This window comes from Pinus tabuliformis, chromosome 2_1 (assembly GCF_031772625.1).
Source record: "Pinus tabuliformis cultivar Carrire ecotype Pingquan chromosome 2_1, CPIR1, whole genome shotgun sequence".
Lineage (NCBI taxonomy): Eukaryota > Viridiplantae > Streptophyta > Pinopsida > Pinales > Pinaceae > Pinus > Pinus tabuliformis.
In genome coordinates this window covers 446,485,027-446,507,191 of record NC_142299.1, presented here as the reverse complement: position 1 = coordinate 446,507,191, position 22,165 = coordinate 446,485,027, and the positions used below count along the sequence as shown (strand labels likewise).

Genomic DNA, 22,165 nt, shown 5'->3' with positions numbered 1-22,165 from the left:
TAGACTAAGCAGTCACTCCTGCTGTTGTCTAAAAATAGAAGTCCATCTATTTTTTCCAACTTGACCAATCATCCATAAACAGCATCCTGCAACTCATAGACATAATCCATATGTCTAAAAATAGAGATAGTCTAAAAATAGACTTTGCACCAAAACTTGCCTGCGGACCCACTTAGTGAAGGTGACTCCTTTCCACTAAGCTCCATCATCTTGTTTCAATCTCAACAAACATTTCTTGTTGCACAGTTTTCAACACTCCCTCTCAACAAGAAAGGCTTCCTCTCAAACCCGATCCTGTAACTCTGAATGTTCAGCATGCAACACATCTGCCCGGTCCACTTGCTCTGTTATCAAAGTCTTTGACTGCTATTGCCTCTGTCGACTGAAAACTCTGTATCTCTGTGCTCTTCAGTATTTGACTGCTCTAGCCTCTGTCACTTTGATATCTAATTGCATCCGTGCTGCTGCTGGTTCTATCTCCCAGCATTGCATCCGCACTGCACCTCCCAACTGACCTCCCTGTTGGGCTAGAAACATACTCTGATGCTGAAGTTCTACCTGCTGCTGAAAAGTAATCCCTCTCTGAAATCTACACTGCTACAACATCTCCATGCATCTCACACCATTACACACCTCTCTGTGCCACCTAGCATTGTGCAAAACACTTGTGCCTCTTGCATTGCTGCAGCCTGCATGCTATGTGTTGTCCTGGGATTCCCTGCACTGTCGCTCTCTTTGCCGCTCCATCTGCATCTGTCTCTACCCAATCAGTCAGTTCCTGCTACTACACATTTGGGGCTCCCGTAGCAAGGTCTCATCCAAGAGGTTGGGTACCTCTAGGATCCTGCCCCTCCTCCTTGGGACAATCAATCCACATCACCCCACCTCCTACCTGGAGGTATGGCTGCATGTGATCCCTCAGCCCACCTGGCTCGAAGTTTCCCCCTACTGGAGGTCTCTGGATGAGTAGATGTCTCTACTCGATCTCCTCTCAGCTTCCCCTGTTGTGGGTCCTCCACAACCTCCTGAAGCTGCTGCACCAATCGTGTCTCCTCCACAATCGTCTGAGACTTCTTCTGGCTCTACATGTTGAGAGGTAATATACGCTCCCTCTCAACCACCAAGTCTCCATCAGTTGCCTCTCTACTCAAGGCTTTGCATGCATCTTGAACCTCAAGAGCATACAAGTTATTGACCCGTGTACCAATCTGCTTCACCTGTCTAGTGATGATGTGTCTAAGGAAAACCTTTCCCTTACTGAAGACCACATCATAGCCTCTGTCTTCCAGCATCGCGATCGACACCAAGTTTCTCTTCAGTCCTGGTACATACTTGACATCGGTCAAGGTAAGGCGAGCTCCATACTCCCTCTGAAAAATAACCGTGCCTACACCTGAGACACTATACTTCTCATCATTACCCATCCCTATGAGTATTTGGAGATCTTTCTCCTCCAAAGTACTGAACAAACTTTTGTCACCGGTCATGTGGAAAGAAGCTCCACTGTCAAGAAACCAACCACTTCCCACCATGGATGAAACCATGCATGTGAAGAGTGTGAAATCCAACTCAAACTGTGAAGCAAGTGCCTCACCTTCAGATCCTTCCCTGGATCCCTTCTTGGACTTCTTCTTTGGGCAATTAGTAGCATAATGGCCCAACTCATGAAAATGAAAGCATCTCACCTTCGACTTGTCAACCTTCTTCCCATCATTGGAAGAACTGGATTAGAAAAGAGAAACCTTCCCCTTCCCCTTCTTCACCTTACTCGCTAAGGCACAGTTCTCCTCATCCTGCATGGATGAAGAACCATCTCTGGTGCTCCGTCTAATCTCCTCTTGCATCAAATCCGACCATAGTCATTCCCAATTTGGCAGTTTCTCCCTTCCATTCACCCAGTCCTGGAAGCTATGCCAACTCTTAGGAAGGTCAAGGAGTGCTAGACTCACAATCCTCATCCGACAGTCACCCCCACACTTCCTAGGTCATCCCAACATTGGGTGAACTTTGTGAGATACTAGGGCATACTGTCTCCATTCTCACACTAAATGTTTCTGAGTTTATCCTTGCTTTGGAATTATATTCTAATTCCACCAGCTCAAAACTCAACCGCTTCTGATCTAAGATTCGTGAGAACAAAGTATTTCTCGTACAGAGATTGACTGTCTGGGCATGCACCAGATATCTCACCTTCCAAAAGAAAGATGAATCCAAAGGCTACCTGGCCCAATCACAGACTCTGCCAGAAGAAATAAAATGTAAACACTTCCTGAATAATAGATCTGATGATCAATCAGCTTCTGATATCATGTAGAACTTTTTCTACAAATCAACTTGGCTCCGATACCATGTAGAAATTTTGAATAATATGACACATATTCATAGAGATTATCCTGATTATACACTATTGCGTAATACATGCATAATACATAACCTCCTCTACGTTGATCATCAATTTATAGAAGTAGAAACAATAACATGCGCACATAGAAGCATCAATCACACATATCAACACAGTATTTTCCTGGGGAAAGCATCTCGCTAAAAACCCCAACTATCTGTATATTATATTGATTGAGAACATGTAACAATACATAGTACAATACTCCTCACAAGTACTCAGTACTATCTCCACCTGTTACATACAATACAGCTCAGATCTGATCTCCAAATCTCCCCCGTTGCTTGCCTACCTCCACTGCGCAATCCTGCAAGAGAATACTTGCAATCCCTGCTGAGAATGGATGAGAATGAATTCTCCAAACTCATATTTCCCTTTATTGCACAATCCCAAGTGAAAATCACATGAGCATAGGCTATTTCACTGGGCATATACTCAATCCACTTGCATGTGCAAATCTCATGCACAACTGATAGTCACAACTCAACCCTTTCAGTTACCTCTAACACTTGTCTCCACTGAACTCTCCATGCACTGAGTTAACTGATGTATTCTTTAGTTTCTTTATGAGTTAATAATTAGTGAATTAATTAATAACTAATTCACACCACTCATCACTTAGTCTATTGATCAGTTAGACTAAATACAACTAGTTCAACTAAGTCAAACTGAACACAACTCCATTAACTGCTCCAACTCCACAGAACTCAATGACTGAAGTTCTAACTGAAGTCCTTCATGCAATAGCTTAGTCATCCCATAGGTTACCACGTGATTCCTTCTGGGATCTGCATGTGCCACATGCGTAGCTCATCTTGAAGTCCTCCAAGAGAATAAGATAATGTTTATAGTCCAAATATTATTAAGGGCTAATAATATTTGACTGTTCTATATTTAGACTAAGCAGTCACTCCTGATGTTGTCTAAAAATAGAAGTCCATCTATTTTTGCCAACTTGACCAATCATCCACAAACAACATCCTGCAACTCATAGACATGATCCATATGTCTAAAAATAGACATAGCCTAAAAATAGACTTTGCACCAAAACTTGCCTGTGGACCCACTTAGTGAAGGTGACTCCTTTCCACTAAGCTCCATCATCTTGCTGCAATCTCAACAAGCATTTCTTGTTGCACACTTTTCAACAAATAGACCAGGGTTTGCAGCATTTTGTGGGATTCTTGTGGCAAGTTGATTTGGTATTTTTTTTTCTTCTGTAATTCAAATTTACATGTGTTTATGTATGCCATCATCTCTCTTTGTTCAACTTAACTAAATGAATCAAGGATAAAGGTAGAATTCATTGATGTTGCAGTGCTCTACCTAGGGATTGTTTAGTTTTCTATGTTTTTAGTAGTTTGAAGAGGATCCATGAGACTTTCATGCCCTCTCTAACTCCTCACTAGTCTTAAGACTCTCCATCTCACTTATTTCAAAGTACTAAACCATTTTCCTACCTCGCCCCACAGAAACCTTTGCAAGACTGTGTCCATTCCCTGGACCCAAATCTGCCTTTCACATTTGAGCCAGCAAACCATCATCAAATTCAATCAAACTCCTCTGAGCATATACCTAGCCTAAAATTAGTCTTTATATCAGTCATCTCAAGCCTCATTTACTATATTTTCCTGAGATTGACAAGGAGAGAGCCCTCTCCTGACCTGGTAGGGCTAGCTACCAGGTTAAGCGTGGTTTGATGTTACCCTAGACCTGCCTTTCTCAGCCTAAGGTAGATTTAGGCCCTAACAGCTTCCATAGTTCCTTTAATGTATTTGTTGGACACCTAATCCTCTAAGGGTTGGTGTGGAAGCTGAATAGTCTAAGGAAGTCTAAGAGACCCTGGAATACGAAACCAAAGGTCATATGAATGTACTATAAATGTATATCATTTGTTAATAATAGATACACACTCATGTTTATCATTCATCTTTTGTGTTTGCCATGTATGCATCTTAACATGGTATCAGAGCTTCTGTTAGGCCTGGGCATTTTCAGAGATTGTCAACGCTGCATTCTTTCCAGAATTTGTCTGCCATTTCCCTATTTATAGAAATATAATAATGCTGCTCTGTTGCACCGGCGCTCTAGCAGACTGTTTGATTTTGTGAATGTATATGCGTTGAATCTCTTTCTGTTATGTGCGCTAGTTCATATTATGAATGTATATGCATTGTATTCATGTCTGTATTCAAGGTTGTTTCTCTGTTTATCGGTTGCTCCTATCCTATCAGAATTCTTCTATTCTAAGCCTTGTCAAAATCCGCATTCTGCAAACCATATATCTATGTAAAACACTTTTGTCTTAAATGTGTGTGATCTCTGATTTAGGTCATAAAACCAGAGACCATTGTTGTAATCCATTAATCCAAAGAAATACAACCCGTACCTCACATGCACAAAGAATGGCTGGGTAAAACAATTGGTGGAGTGACATGTAAGACTCTCATCTTGGATATATCCCTCCTCCCTTGCTTATCCTGCACCAGTTATCTCAGTTATGTCAAAATAACTAGTGCCATTTCCGCGATGATAGTTAATTGCAAAAAGGCCACCTGCATCCCTGCCTGATGTGCATATATGTGAAATAGGTCTGCAATTTGTATATACTGACTTCCATTGCCCATCGAAAACTTTTGTAGCGGCCACGTCTTGCTCTGTTCAAGGAAATGAGAAGGGGATGGGTGTGCCATGGCAGGCGAGGGAATATGTCCTCCTGAACAATATCAGGGATCAACATATCGGCCATGGCAACAAAATGGAAGTGTTCTATGGAGATGCAGCAACATGTTTTCGTCTCTGTTCCTTATTTTCGATGGACATAGAAAATATGTTAAGAAAGTCACTCGGCCCTTTGCAGCGATGGCATCAGAAGTATTGTGAAGGCACGAACCCATGACCATCTATCGGTGAGGAATTTTATCATCCTGCATTAGAAGAATCTACATTCTATTTCTCTGGTTTCAAGTCAAGTCTTCACCTTCACATTTTGTGCTCATGTTCATCGCCAAATGTCACGGAGAGTTGTAGGGTGTACACATATTTATCTTGTCGATGCCTTAGATCTTGAGATTCGAACATTTCTCTATAAACAACAAAATTGTCACTCAAATCCCATTGTTTGAGTGTTTTGTCTCCTTTGCACCCTAAAGTTCCAAGAAATCAAAGTTAAGCACCGACTTGAAGAAGGAGCTAGTCTGCTTTGATGCGCCTGATTATTGATATCACCACAACCCCAACTTGATTCATCAATGACAAACTCTGACTCTATCTCCTCTCTAGCCTTGTGAATCTCATCATAGAACCGGGATGTCCTCCATGCGGGCGGAAACCCTGAGATCCATCTGCGGCAAAGGAAACAACAGTAGTGGCAGAGGTGGTGTCGGTGCCAACAAGTGCGGAGTCAAGACGAGGCCCGAAGGAATGACCTTTAACTCCTCCTAGCCTTAAATTGATTGGCTGATCTACCTGCAATACTCTCTTCTTCTTCACCGACTTCGAGCCAAATAGATGTACCCCTCGCTCCACAACAAAACCACCCGCAGGTAGCCATTGATTCAAAGCTCTCCTAAACCTTCTTGGATGAAAGAACGTGCTCTGGATGGAAGAAAATATTTATATGTATATGTCTATATATATATGTTGTCTAAATATATTGTTTTATAAATAGATTGCATTCAATCCAGGAGAAGAAGAATCCACAGAGTGAAGAAGAAGGGCTCCAAAGGCAACCAAAGAAAGAAACAAGGAGACGAAGAAGAAGGGATGATGGGAAACGGGGCTACTGGTATCTGAAAGCTTCCCATGTTTCTGCGCATGTGGGAAGCTTGCTCCATTAATGAATGGTCCGCGAGAGTCATTGAATTTAGAACTATTTAAATTGTTGAATTTGGTCTTATAGATTGCAACCTAAGATATTAATTGTAAGCTGTAATGAGCTTGGCTTGGTTTTGATGCGCTAAATACATTTGATTGTACTGAGAATTGTGGCAAGTTTTAGAGTGATCATTGGTTATATTGCCAAATTTGAGTGTATTTTGGCCATTGTGCAAAATTATCTTTGTGCATTTTGTCCAACAGGGTATCTTTGTTTATTGTTGCAACCATTTTAGCCATATAATTCGAGAGACTGACCTGATTTGTTCAACGAAAATGACCAGAATTAATGCAATATTGGAGTTCTTGAAAACTTTGATACTATCTACTTCTGATGACACATTCCAAATCAACAAAGGCTCTCTCTCAAAAATTCAAACTTGTCTACAATATGCACAAGCACAGATTGATTTTTTGCAGCTTGAATCTCAACTACAGCAGGAACAATTACAACAGTGGAGTCATCATTCTGAACCTGTTTATGTTCAAAAGATTGAAACAGATTCCCATAAAAAGCAAGACAATAATGTTACAGTTCATTCAGATTTAGTACCCAATGAAGCAACAGTTGTACATGCAGATGTAGAAGTTCAGTTTGCACTTCCCAAGCCCATCATAAGACCTTGGGAAGATCTTGTCCAAAACAAGCACAAAACTGGTCTTGGATATGACAAGGACGTGTCCTTTCATATTCTAGATTACTCAATGCCCATCCAGTTTCAGAGTGCTAGATTCCTTCAGGATAGTTCACCTTCAGCTGTTCCAGATTCTACTCCTCTTCCACAACAACAATAATAGCTTGTGAAATGCCAAAACTGTGACCGATTTGGCCACATGAAAGATCATTGTTTTGATCTTCATCCATGTAAGCACTGTCATAAAACCAATCATTCTTCAAATAGATGCTTCAGAAACAAACATCCCGCAAGAACAAAGATTCATCTTGGATGGATCGCTTCTTGGCAATGGCCTTCAATAGCCAAGAAGATATTTTTCTCATACAACAGGATTTGTTCTCAAATATTGAAAAGTCTTGCAGTTGAGATCTCTTCATTTTCTCACCTTGTATCTGACAGGGGGGAAATGATGGTCATCTACAAGCTTCAAATTCACATCAAGCGAGCCTGAGCCACAACCTGCCATACCAGATTCAGAGTTGTAGCCAGAGACAAATATGCCCCTGAGCATGCCTTCAATCGGTGATACCTCTTCAAAGAATTGGGGACACTTCCTCTAGCAGAAGACTTCAGCTTCTTGTTAGTTTTGGAAGAGTTCCAAGAATTGCATTAAGAATTCCAAAGTTGTTGGTCATCCTTAAACCATCATAGGTTGAGACCTCCCTTTCATGGTTGAAGGTTTCCCTCTTTAAAACATTAGGAGCACTTCCTCTAGCAAAAGACTTGAGCTTCATGCCAGACTTGGAAGAGTTCTGGGAACTGCACTAAGCATTCGAGTGTTGGTGGTCATCCTTAAACCGCCTCCCTTATACCAACATTTCAGAGAGCACATCCAACCTAGTGCTGCAATGCATTTTTGCACGTTTTGTATTACAACTCTCTTCTTGGACTCATACATAACCCTTCGGATTAAGGGGGGGGATGTTTGACACCTAATCCTCTAAGGGTTTGTGTGGAAGCTGAATAGTCTAAGGAAGTCCAAGAGACCTTGGAATACGAAACCAAAGGTCATATGAATGTACTATAAATGTATATCGTTTGTTAATAATAGATACACACTCATGTTTATCATTCGTATTTTGTGTTTTCCATCTATGTGTCTTAACAATATTAATGTCAATTATATAAAGAAATTATTTAAAAAACATGCGTTGTATCTTCAAATAATTATATAATATTAAAGTGAAATATTGGAACATTACCACCAAAATGTGTTAGTCTTGGATCATCATGAATTGTTCATATAAGTATTCCATGGAATTGAAATTTCCTCTACCTTATTGGTTTACAGATGTCATACATAGTGATGTTGACCCATAACTTTAGTAACTTGTTGATAAGAGGCTTGATATATACATTCATATCTTTAACTTGGTACTTACCTAATTGTTTGAAATTACACATAATTACTACCATGATATGTATATATATAAGAAAATAAACAAATATAACACATTACGAAACACACAAGAGAAATGAAAATGTTGGATTTTAAAAATTATTGTAAAGAAATACCTATAACAATAATTGTCAACATTATGTGCTCCCTCTTTATTGAAATCTAAGGAGGAAGGTTATTTTTTATAACAAAAATTGGCCACATTGAGTAAATAGAATTGAGATCTCCAAATGGATTAAAATGATCAATTGCCAATGAAATCCTAACATTATGAGCTTCATCTTTATAAAGCGAGCATTTTCCCTCAATTTCCCTAAATCATAACCATCTGTAGGCATTTGAAGAACACCCTCTCCAATTCTCTTTCGTGCATGGTAATCCATAAACTGTGCTATGCTTTTGTACATGAACAATCACTGCAAACGTGGAATTTTTGGAAAAATGGCAAAGAGCCTTTTGAGGCACTTTTTCTGTTATTTGATTGGGATTGATATCTACTGCTCTAACTTTATGGGAAACTTTTTTTGATGCATTTTTCCATAATATAAAATATGATCATTAGAACATACATCTATGTCTTGATACTCTGCTCCAATTTATTTCATAATGGCATATAAATCTCAGTAAGGTAAAATATTTGGTGATGGTAACATAATTTCACCTAGAAATCTAGAACATAAAAAATCACTAGTTAGTGTAAGTAATATTAATCGTAAATATTTCATTCTTATTTTACACATTAATTAACACAAAGAAAGGGAAAAAATCAACCTTTATGTATAATATGTGATAAAACATATTACATACCTTAGGATATGTTTCATACAAGTGTTTGAGAAACTATTAGTTAACCCTTTTAAGCTCACCAACAATCATGTAGAAGAGAGAAGATTTTGTCTTGAGCCTTCGTAAAGTGGTGTTATTTCCTTTCTAATAGAGTTTCATCAAGAATATTATCATCATTTTCCTCATCCTGATCATTGACTAGTCAAGCAAACAAGTCTTGGATCAATTCATTTGTACCATCATCTTGAACTATGTTATTATTGTCAACTTCTTCCATAGGATCATTAACTTGATCTTCAATATTTTCTCCATGTTCCTCAGCTTGTACAACATCATTTCTACTACTACTTGGGTCATTCGAACACCGACTAGGGGTGTAGCTTGATTTTATAAATACATAGCATCATACAAAATTAGTATGCATAAAAAATGTTATAACAATATAAAATTTTACAAATGCGATTAATATAAACACAATAAATAATGAATATATAACTAACCAAGGAATGATATTCATTCAATCCCCCTTCAATGTGCCCATGTTTCCCTACAATGTATTTTAGTTGTTTCTTTTAAAACTCTTATGGGATGTAAGCCCACACATTTAGAATAAGGGAAATAACATCTCCCATCATCCCCATGATTTTTTTCCCTAGTAATTTTTTTTTGACATTTTTCCCCACTAAAAATTTATGCGATGATTATGTTATAAAATTGAGTGGTGTACTAGATCTATTATATTTTGTAATGAAATATATATATACATACATATATATATATATATATATATATAGATATATAAATAAATATATTTCTTTCTCGACAAAAGACCCTATAAATTGTTGCAACGTCTCTTAAGAGAAACATATTTATAAACTTACATACCATCAAAATTTTGACGATAGTTGACAAAGTTAAAATTGATTAGTCAAAAAGTGACTGACTGTTCGCTTAATAGATCAATGAATAGAAATGATCAGTCAAAAAGGGAATTTTTGTTTATAATGTGATAATTGCCAAATACCATCGTCCTTATTACGATACAAAGAATATCATCATAATTATGACAATGTGGAGATATCTCATTGCAATACCAAGAAACGTGGGCCTGATTTAAAATTAATTAAATAAATGAATTAATTCTTATAATTTTCGATTGTACAACCAATTTAGCCAAACTGTCATTCTATTTCATTGAAATTTATTACTATATGTAGTAGTGGGATGATCTAGACATTGTTTCCTATTACTAAGCTTGTTACAATAAAGAATGTATCCTCTTGTGAACCTAGCTACATATTCTTGCATCTTGGACCAATACATGTACCTATGGAAGTTGGCCATTGTTTTCCCTACACTAAAGTTCCCTTTTGTAACATCCCTGGTGAAAAGTTCATGTAATAAAATTTAATAAAGGAAAAATAAGACCACGGTTAAGAGACACTTATTCCAAGTTGAATGTTGGGCAAAGATATCCTAATGGGAATAAATGGATGTGTGTTTTTGGCTAAGGAATTTGGCAACGGCTAAGGAAAAGGCATTAAAAGGAAAAAAGACATTTTTGGCACACTTATTTATGAAAATAAAGGAAATTATGAGAAAAGTAAGGTGAAAGGCAATAAGTTTGATGTGAGGAGGAATTTGAAGGAAACTAATGGAAAATGAAGAAATTAAAGGTCTCATTCATAAATGGGCTTCTAAGGATCAATGGGAAATAGTTTTTCAAACCTTTTGTCAGTTCAAGTTTGGAGCTCTCTCATTATTCTCTCTCTCTCTCTCTCACTCTTAGTCACTTAGAGTCTTCTTGGAGCCCTCTAGCTTTGGAGCAAGGAAGGAAAAGCAAGCAAAGGGAATGGAAGGAAAGAAAAGACCAAGGAAGGAAAAGTAGGATCAGGCAGCGGATGAACCTCAGTATTGTAACAAGAATGTTGCAACTTGCAAGGCAGGCAACTTTAATTATCAACCTAGGGTTCATAAAAACTTAAGAGGTATTAGCACTATATGTGCAGCATACAATGTGTAGGAATACTTCCAATGGAGCCACTTGCATAACTGGATGACAGATAAAATCATGTGTAGGATTGAAACATATTCTTTGACATGTACCTGAATATAAGAGAATAAAAATTCAATGTAAAATGATATAGGGATTCCCTTGTATAGATTTTTCCACATGTGTGAGGGGTTTTGTGCATTATATGCGCTTTTGCGAGAAATCCTACGAGGTCTCTTGAGGTGGTGCAACAAGTGATGCATAGTCGCATTTCCATGGGCCAAAGTGCAATAACTGGTTTAATTTACTAGAGGACATTGTTATCGCAATTCTGAGATGTAGAATTACAATGTGCTGTGTTGAAGCAAGAATATGCAAAAAATTATTTTACCAAAATTTAACAAAGAGAATTGAACATAGAGGAGTTATTGAGTGTTATCTGTTGGAGAAGAAAAGAAGGGGGACTCCAAATTTTTGAAAGTGTCAAAAATTTGTGGTTGTTGTAGTGGCTACATCAATAGTTTAAAAGTATATTTAATTGTTGTCATCCCCTTTTCACCTTAAAAATCTGCAAGAAAAACAAAAACAAAAAGTCTTACACTTTACACCCAATAAAGAGCTCTCACACCACTTGTAGTGAACATTTATAGTAAAGATCAAAATATGAAAGATCAATTGTTAATCTTAAGAATGAAACCCTTGTCTTCATAAATAACAAAACATTTATACCTTAAATGTAATGTACCTAGTGAATATATTTTTTAATAACTAAGGAGGTACCCAATGGAATAATTAATAGAATGTGACCATAACCATGGGAGATATTCATTCAGTAGTTTATGGGTGATAAATAAACTCATTTAAAAAGAAATAATATAATGATAAGGGGTAGTTGTCCTAGATCCCTACGAATACATGTGGGAAACTAAAAATACACATTGTATTGAGATATGTTGAATGTTGGATATTGTTTGGTAGTAAACATGAGTTCTGAAGTGATTCATTTCATAAAAAGTATTTGATAGTGTTACATTAACCTACCTTTGTATTCTTGTGTTCATTATTTTGTGAATGTTTTGGTATTTTGAAGCCGAGGGTTTAAGCCTCAAGATTAAGGGTTGGTATTTTATTTATTTTCTCTTATATGTACAATACAAGAAAAAATAAATGAAAAACTAACTCTTAAGCTTGAGAATTAAATTGTTGTCTTCAAAAACACCAAAACATTCATAGCATAAGAAACAAAAACCTTAAATTATTGCGGCACCATCGAATATTCATTATGGAATAAATAACTCCAAAAATCATGCTTTTTATAAAATAATACATCCAACACATTTAATACAATGATACTCATGTATTTATACTTCTTAATAGGTATTGATACAATTGTATGACAACTACCCCTCATTATTATATTATTTTGTCCTAACTAATTAGTGGACCTATTTACTACCATTAACTATGAAATGGACATATTCCATGATTGTGACCATAATACATTCATCATCCTTTTAAATACTATTACCCAACAAAAGTGGGTAACCCCTAGGAGAAATGTTTCCTGCCCATTGGTTAGCTAGCTAGCTAGCATCCTTATGATGATTCAAAAATAGCTTTCCTTTAGATCTCGCCACCTATGCTTTCAGTTAATGTTTTGGGGCACACTAATATGAATCATAGGCCAAGCTGGATGATTGACCACTCTTGATTGTACCCTTGTTCTGATGCTTTACTTAGGAGATTATCCTTTGTCTCTAGTCTAGTGTGTCCTCCCCTAAGGCCCTTTTCTTCCACTATTAGGACAAACACTAATAAGAGTCAATAATTGATATAGTGTGCCCAATGTAATCCATACTTATCAGATTCCATGTTTCCCTTATATTCACTTCCTTTATTTGGGTTGACTGTCATTGGTCATTGAGATTGGCACCTTATATCCTCATCTCTAGGCCAAGGCCTAAATTTTTTCCCTAAGAGGTTGATGCAATTGAAAGAAGCATGTGGGAAAAAGCCTAGAATAAGATATATCCCCCTCACTAGCCATCACCCAATTCCTAATAATTTCGTGTTCTATCTAAGAGAACTTTTGAATATCCCAACCCTAATGAATGATAAATTGTTGCATCTATAAGGGGTGTTGGAAAAACACCAAGGAAGCTAGGTCACCTAAGTAATGCATGAAGAAAGGAAAATCACTGAAGTTAACTTGGTGCACAAGAGGTGTGGAAAAAGCAATCCAAAGAAATAAGTATCTTATACTTGCATGATTTCTCCTCTTCTCATTATTATATTCAAATAGTTGGACCTCCTTTAGCTAGTATCATTTCTATGGCCATCTTCCTTGAAGCCTTTCCCATTCCATGACCATATTATCACATGCATCTATGGATTGATGGGCCAACCTATGAAATGTCGTTCCCCTTAGGGGTTGGAAACACCTAATAGGGGTAATTGAGAGTATTTTTCAAGTGGTTCATCATATGTACAGTAGACATCCCTTAATATATGGCTTGACACCTTTCCATCATATTGAAGAGGACATCTAGCCTAGTTTTAAGAGAATATAACAATGCAACCCCAATGTTTCTCACTTGATATGAGTATTGAGGAGCCTCCAGATGGTAAAATTCCCTTTACTATACCTCTAGATATGAAAAATTAAGCCAAGAATCCAAGGCATTAGCTTGATTGATGCTGTGTCCAAGTGGACCTAGGATCCCCCCACACTGGCCTTGCACTTATTTGATGGATGTTGCCATGTTCTAAGGCCTAGATTATGATGGAGACCACTTGGGATGGCTTAAGAGGGATATCACACCTTCTGTTGATATCTACGCTTAGTCCTAGGGCTTCCACATCACCGATACATGCCCTAGGAAGGTGACATGACCCTGCTTGATCATGACATTTTGGTGGAGGAGATGTTACTTGGAGATGTATACATGCACTTTGATGATGTACCTTGGAGTGAGGAGCACTCTTGGACCCACTTTATCACTTGCTTGATGGAGACACCATTTTTGGAGAATGACATCATGTTGGAGAGTCTCTCCTCACAAATGCGTGGAGGATTACACACTTATGTTTTTTTATTATTTTGTAAATTTATCTTAATGTTTGATTGTGACCTTTAATCCTAGTTAAACACTCCAAGCAAACTTTTAGGGATTTTGTTGTAAATTAGTGAACAATGACTTGAATACCCCTCATATAAATAGAGGGGAGTCACTCTCTCTTGTTCATTATCACACACAATGTCTCTTTTCTCTTGACTAATTGCATACTAACATTCTTATCTTTTTCTCTTGATCACTATGGATGAATGATGGAGTGAATTTCCTTGGGCACAATATTTTGCATGAAGAGATTATCTTTGGATTGATGAAGTGAATCTTAATTAATTGGTGTAAGTTTATTATCATTTTTTTCTTCGATTTTGCATGTTATTTCCTAAAATCAGGGTTTATATTGTGCCATATTAAAAAGTGTAGAATCATCCATGAAACCTTGTCTCAACATTTTATGCGAAAACTACCATTCAAGAATCCAAAGGAACTTGTTGCATGCATCCTTTGACCTTTATTATCCTATTATAATAAGTCGCTAGAATTTATAAGAGTAGATCTTTAGTCTTCCACCTTCTTCATCCAAGTATTTCCATCACTAACCTCACCCTCTTTGACTCAATAACCTAATTGAATAGAAGCACTAATCTAGTCGTGAGATCACCTTGTAAAAATTTCTTTTCTTATTTTTTGGTAACTAACTAGGGTTAGGGTTTGGTCTAAATACAAATTTTATAACAATTTAACATCTATATGTTAATGTTTTACTGGTAGGAACTATATTTAATAAAATTATAAACACAAAATCTAACATTAATTGCATGTTTTACACATAAAAATAGGGTTGAAGTCTAGATATTTATTATCATTACATGCATTTTCAGCCATTAAAAAATTAAAGTTGACCTGTCCCTTACCTCTTTTATAACTTTTAATTCTCTGTTGATTTTATCATTTATAGGTTATTTCTTTCTTGTTATATGTTATTACACATTGCAAATTTGAATATTGTAAAAACAATAGTTTATGGGTTTGGTGGAAAGTGTGCTTGAACATGTGTAACTCTGATCTTATTATCCAAGGCTTTGTCATTACCTTATCCCATAACCATTAGACTCCAATCACCCTTGAGCCCTCTTTTATTGAAGAATTTTCTAGATGATTTATCTACAAGATCCTTTGAGAGCCATTTAGCTTGAAGCCCTAGTCATCTAACCTCTAAGCTTTGCCAAGGAAACCTCCCCTGTGAGAATAACATCCAATCACAAAATAGCAAGAGAGACATCATTGAGGCGACAATGATGGCTAATCTATTTATTGTTATAAGAGATAAGTTGTCTAATGAGTCTTTGCACTAGGCTCACTAGATTTTGCAGTAACAAGTACTTTCCTAAGCACCCCCATATTATCCTCCCTAAGTTCATTATAAATGAATTATTATTATCTTCAAGACCAATATTTACTTTTATGTTCACTATCTCCTTTTTCACCTTTTGAATCTCAAATGTTTCATCCAAGGTAGTTTCATGAATATGACAATGAAAAGTGATAAAATTGTGATTTTGAATTGTACTTATGCAATTTATATTGATTCAAACCCTACTTGTTTTCCATTTTCATTTTAGATGACTCTAATACTTAGATTGTTAAGATAATTCATTTATCATCAAATTTAATTTTAAATTTTGTTTCAAAATTATTCTAACTAGTAATAAACCGAACTAAAAACTTAAAATACCTAGTAGTAGGATTACTTCAAAAAATATATAAAAATAAGCTGCAAACCACATCATATTTTGCATTCATGAACTTAACAAATATAAAATTCTTGGTAGTTAAATTTGGACAACAAAATATCTACATGTTTGGTTAAAGTCATGAAGTTGACTTAATAAGGCTAAAGAGTCTCATGTTAGGCTATGAGGTTGGTTATAATTTACAATGATAAAAAAATAGCCAAACATTGTTGATGCTCTATTGTATGTTTGAATCTAAAACTAAAATTTAAAGACATAAAAAGAAAATAAGGAGAAGGAGATATATGATAGGGTTTCAAGGATTTCTTCAAAAACATATGCAACCAAATCAGTTAAGGTCTTTAGTGTAGAAATCTTCAATCAAATTTTCATCCATATATGACCTGCTATATCAAATAAACTCATGTGCAATCAATAGTTCACCAATTTGACATGTATAAGCTCAAGTAAAGTAGAGAAAATCGTAACCATCTCAAGTTGCGATAATGTACTATATCTTCAAATCCATAATTAATTTACTTTTTAAGTTCAAACGGTGAAAATTCTTGATTTCTAAAATCAAATTTAGTACATTAAAGGTGAGATTCTAGAAAGTGCTAAATTGAGTTTCCTTACATGTAAGAGCTCTATCATAGTTTAGCATTTAACATAATTGATGATTATTAGGTGAACAATGGACATATGTGTAAAAGAGGGTATTTTAAACCATATACTTCTCTAACTAAATGCTACACATATATACTCTAAAGGAGAAATATTGCAACTGATGATTATTAAGGGAATGGTCGACAAACATGTAAAAGATGACCATTTGAGAGTGCATTGTAAATAATATTTTTGGCTAAATACCAACTAGAAGCTACATCAAAACTATAAAAGAACAAATATATAAAAGATGATCATTTAATGATATGCAATGTTCATATGTACTGTGAGAGTTTGCAACGTTTTTTAGGTTTATCATTATCAAAATTCAATATGGTTCAGTTTTTTATGTTTAACACCTTCAGAATTTGATATGGTTCAAACTAAAAATCCAGTAAAACACATAAGGAAAGTGGATTAAATTAAGGGACATGTAGTTAGTAGCAAGATTTGTAATTATTATGGATATCAAATAGAGAATATCCATAAAGCATAACACCCAAAACTACTTAAAACAAATGATCAAACATATTTTCCAGTAGGCTGAAACCATCCCAAAAAAAGTTATAAAACCATAAATTTTGTAAAAATGTCTCACATAAATCAAGGACACAATGCATGAAATTATACAACATTTTTTTTCTTCAATAAAACAACTAATCATTCCAAAACCTGCCATTGCTAGGTTTATGATCATGAAATAATAAAAGCAGTGGAGAGATCATATGCAATAAGGATAGCATCTGTGATACACAGGCTGTGATTACAGGTAAAAATAGTATCTCCTCCAAATATGCTACTATCCAATATTTTCCAAATAACAATGATTCTGCCTCCAACAGAAATCCATCCAATGGTGATCAAACCATTTACAAAGGTGCTCTCTTTATAACTCTATAGAAGATAGAAACTAAAAGTGAAACCTAAACATCATTTCCTGATATCTTGAAGCTCTATATCAAAGAGAAGGCAAAATGACACCTTAGAAGTGCCAAAATATATAACTTCTATATATTACCATATCCATCTCAAACTCAAATGTGACAATCAAACTGATAATTATAAGAGCACATTAATTCTACTTCAACAATAAAAGTAAATAAGATGCAACTCAAGTCTGATTCTTAAATAATTGCCAATTTGAGATTTACAGAATTATAGAGTAGATCAGCTACAAAAATAGGGTATGCACCTTAATCTCTGATGCCCCAAGTACAAAAATCATAACTCTTTAAATGATAGGATTGTGTTGCTTCCGGAACCTCCCATAAGAGGTAAGACAAAAGCATCAATCATCGAAACCTTGAATTGATTTACTCAATTGTGACAACCTAATTCCTAAGCTTGAACCTCATAACATGCTCAAAGAATTTGTTTGCAGTTTCTTGGCAGTTCTTCATTTGGGAAATTCATATAATCAATTCTTTTAGTTTTGGGCTTTATTTGACTAAGGACATTAATGTCATAATTTTTTGTTCAGCATTCAAAGGTGACCTCACTGTAATCAAATATTTTCCAGGCAAGGTATGGTGAACAAGGAGTCCAACTGCAAGATAAAAAATACAACTTTAGAAGAAAAAATTAATACAAATATTTCATTGAGCTTTCCATTTTTCCAACAAAAACACTAACCAAAAAATAAAATGCAAAGATAGCAACCAACATCCCAAACAATATGTTATAATTTAGAGATGAAAAAGCTTACCTGTGCCAAGTTGTTTCTTTGTGACAACGCAACAAACATGGCAACATGTACTTCAAAATTGGTTAATCTTGGATGGCTATTGAAAAAATCAACAAAGTCCATCTCAGGAAAGGGCTGCAGTCTTTTTGCATCTCCGCTAAACTCAATTTTCATTACCAAATGCTTCACATCAGTTACAGATTGCAAAACTGTGTTTATAGCACCCCAATACCACTGCACTCCCCGAATGGATAGATACTCTAAATACTTCAACCTTATTTACTTTCCTGTGAAATAAAACAATTTGAAATATTACAAATACAAAATAAGACATAAATCAGAATACAAATATGCATTTAAAAGAAAACGAAATGAAACAGAAGAACTGAAAGAAAATATGTAGGAGAATCTTAAAACATAATCTATAAACCTACATTGTTTTCTATTGAAAGCCACCTTAGGGAGTGAATTCCATTTATACGAATCCAAGAAGCTCCTTGTACTTCAAAGGATTGAATTTTGGGAGCAGTTATGTTGACAGAGAAATCACCTATATCATAAAAATCTAATCTACACTGCTCTAGAAGCTGCAAATCAATGATCACAACTTTGACACCATCACAACTTAGTAAAGCCAAACACTTTAGCATCGGACACACATAAATGATGATGGATAAAGCAAAATCACATGTACGAATACCAACAACTTCCAATGTATGAAGGCTCATGAAAGGGCTCCAATTTGGTGCTTGTGATAGATGAACACCCTGTAACTTGAGGCTTTCAAGATGAGGCAAGGAACAAATGTAATCAAGCTTAATGGGAAAATTAGGTACAAGACCTTTTACTACAAGATTATCTAGTTGAAGCTCCAAGTGCTTCAATAAATTGCATGTGTGTGACAACCAAGCTCGTAAGCTATTCCCAGAAAAATGGAAATAACAATTAGCCCTTCCAATGCAGATGTTGAAAATACCATGCAGCTTACAACAACATCTGACTCAGTCTATCCCTCATCACAAACACTTCTCAAAAAATAAAGGATGTGAATGTTTCTCATTGCTTGTCTCCATTTTTTACTAACACAACAACACATGGCCACATCTCTGGCATTCTTGACAAATGAGAGCATGTGTTGCACTACTGCATCAGGGAAACACATCGATAATCCCCCTCAAATAATCATCATCGATATCCATGGTTTCAGCCATTGCAAAGGTTGTTTTTTCCTCAAAAACACCTATCAGGAATTTGACCATAACCCAATAATGTCAACCTCCTAAAAACTAGTCCTTGGATATATAAATTTTATTGCTCTCTCCTCCTTCAATCATATATATGAATAATTTCAATAAGAAACCTAAATGAAATCTCAAAAGCCCAAAAGGGCATAGACTACAACTCGAAGAATAATTAAATCACAAACTCCATAGAATACATTGAGACTTAGATCGTCAACGTACGAGGAAAGTTCAACAAATTTGATGAACCTTTTTTGAGCCAATACTTGATTTCAACAAAAAAAATACTTATAATTAGAAACCCACATAAAACCCATCAAAATTGAAGCCTAAAACCAATGAAAAGAAACCTAGATCAGTCAATGCAAAGGAAAAACTACTGATGCAGAGGATTTTCACACTGCAAACACGCACTAACCTATGATTTCTCCCATAAACCTATTTGAGCATTTTAAAGAAATAATGCAATGGTGAGATTCAACAAAAAAAGTTTTCAGAAAATGAATAGATGAAACGGAACCCTACTTACCTAGAAGATATTGAAACAGTGAAGGAGCCATGGTGGGTCTTCCAGTAATATTTGTGTGGGTCATCTCTCCTCTTACATTTTTCTTTTGTAGGTACCTACGATGATTTTAAAATCATTTGTTTTAGGCCCTCCTAGTGGATGGGCATGTCTAGATATAGAGACTCGAAATCCAAATGATTAAATTTGGAAGACAATGACGAGATCAATTCTATTGGATACTTACAGTTCAAGCTCTGAGCAGGCAGGTTGACAATTTTTTGAGAAGCAGGGAGGTAGGGAGGTCGAGGAGCTCTCGCGCGGTGGGAGGTTGAGGAGTTCTAGTGTGGCCCGATTTTGTGTCTGGTTTGGAATTCAAGTCGCAGACCTGCCACTTTCATTGCATTAACGAGCGGAGCAGGGTCACCTGGATGGATAGAGGATGTGACTGATTTGATTTGAAATATTTTGATTATGATGGATTCTGACAGTCAAATTAGAAGCGGAGCGCGTCGGAGGAGTTGGAGGAATGTTGGCCAGAGTTGGAAGATTTTCTTGCGGGAACGGAATCCGACAATTCCTCCTCCTTGCTAGACTACTCCATATTTAACAAGCCATAGGGCGGTTAATGTGGTCGAGTTGTATATATATGATTGTTGTGGGCATATACAGGCCGACCGCATTAATGGTTCTATAAACTGCAAATAAGGGTGAGAATAGTGAATGATAAATGTGCATACTCTTTTGGCCTGAGAATAGTGAATGATAAATGTGCATACTCTTTTGGTCTTGAGTAAGAAGTTATAAGATTGAAGTTGTAAGAGAGTGATAAGTTGTAAAGATTGTATTTAGTTTACAATTTCTTGAAATAAATTTAAAAATTGTTTGAAATATACTAAAAAAAATTAAAAAATTAATGTTTAAATTATGAATAATGTTATATTTAGGCCGATAGGCCTTCTTTTGAATCAATTAACTCATCTACCTTTTCAACCTACACGTGAAGTCTGTACACCTCACATCACATCTTACGCTGACATTTTATGTTTCAACCTACCGTGACATCTGTACACCGAACATTTTACGATGACGAGGTCTCCAATACTTATTTCACATTCACGATACACCCTAAGCTTGACATCTGTGCACCTCACATGCGACTGAGGTGTTTCTTTTTCTGCATTTTTTAAAATATTTTTTTTTGCTGTTGCCCTGGATTCCTCTCCATTTTAAGCATGGCCATGCGAATAGTGGGTTTGATATCTTGTGTTTATTTTTTATTGGTTTACCAATTTTTTCATTGTGGATTTGATATCTTATGTTTATCTTTTATTCGTTTACAATTTTTTTCACAGTGGAGGTGAAAAGAAAGGCTGCCCAAAATGGCCCAATCGGCACAGGCGAAAGTTTATTTCGTTTTGGTGAATTTGTGAATTGTTAACATCAAATTTTGCCCGGTGTCCTATTCATTCAGCAGGACCCTCTGGATTATGCGATGACAGGAAAAGATCCTTTGCATCATGTGATGATGAGAATTATTTTTGTTTTTATCTCCAGAGGCATCTTTTACCTAACGCCAGTGGGAAACTACTAATGAAGCTTGCAGGTGTCGAGGCCGCCACCGTTATGACATACAGAATGATGGCGCACAAAAAAAAACACCTTACACCCTGAGTCTCTGGAAGGTGGATTAAAGATCGGCAAGTTCTACCTGTAGAGGAAGCTCTTCGTGTCTTTGAGCGTCTTGATGTTGAAATTTTTATTAAATAAAAAAGGTTGGAGTAGGAATGCATCTTATATGATTTATACCTTTAAATTGCTTTATATTTGTATGAGAATTGATTTATTTTGAGTAGAGGTGGTTTTTCAGTTTTTGAAAAGCAGTTTTGGTTTTGGTATGAAGGTTTAAAAATTATAATAATTTTTTTAAATGGTGAGTGTGTAAATATTTTAGAATAAATTATAATTTTAAAATTAAATTAAATTTTAATGAGTATATTATTTACTTAAAACTAAAAATAAATAATATATTATTGTTTCAAAATATTTTTTAAAATAAGTGGAGTTATATAAATTGAAAATTTAGCTAACTTATTAAAGTACTATTATAATTGAATATTTAGAGATATTTTG

At 35.8% G+C, this 22,165-nt stretch overlaps 1 pseudogene; it reads right to left on the bottom strand.

The window, feature by feature from the left end:
- Positions 1 to 18,041: 18,041 nt before the first annotated feature.
- On the bottom strand, positions 18,042 to 18,936 carry LOC149200843 (F-box protein At1g10780-like; annotated as a pseudogene).
- Positions 18,937 to 22,165: the final 3,229 nt, after the last annotated feature.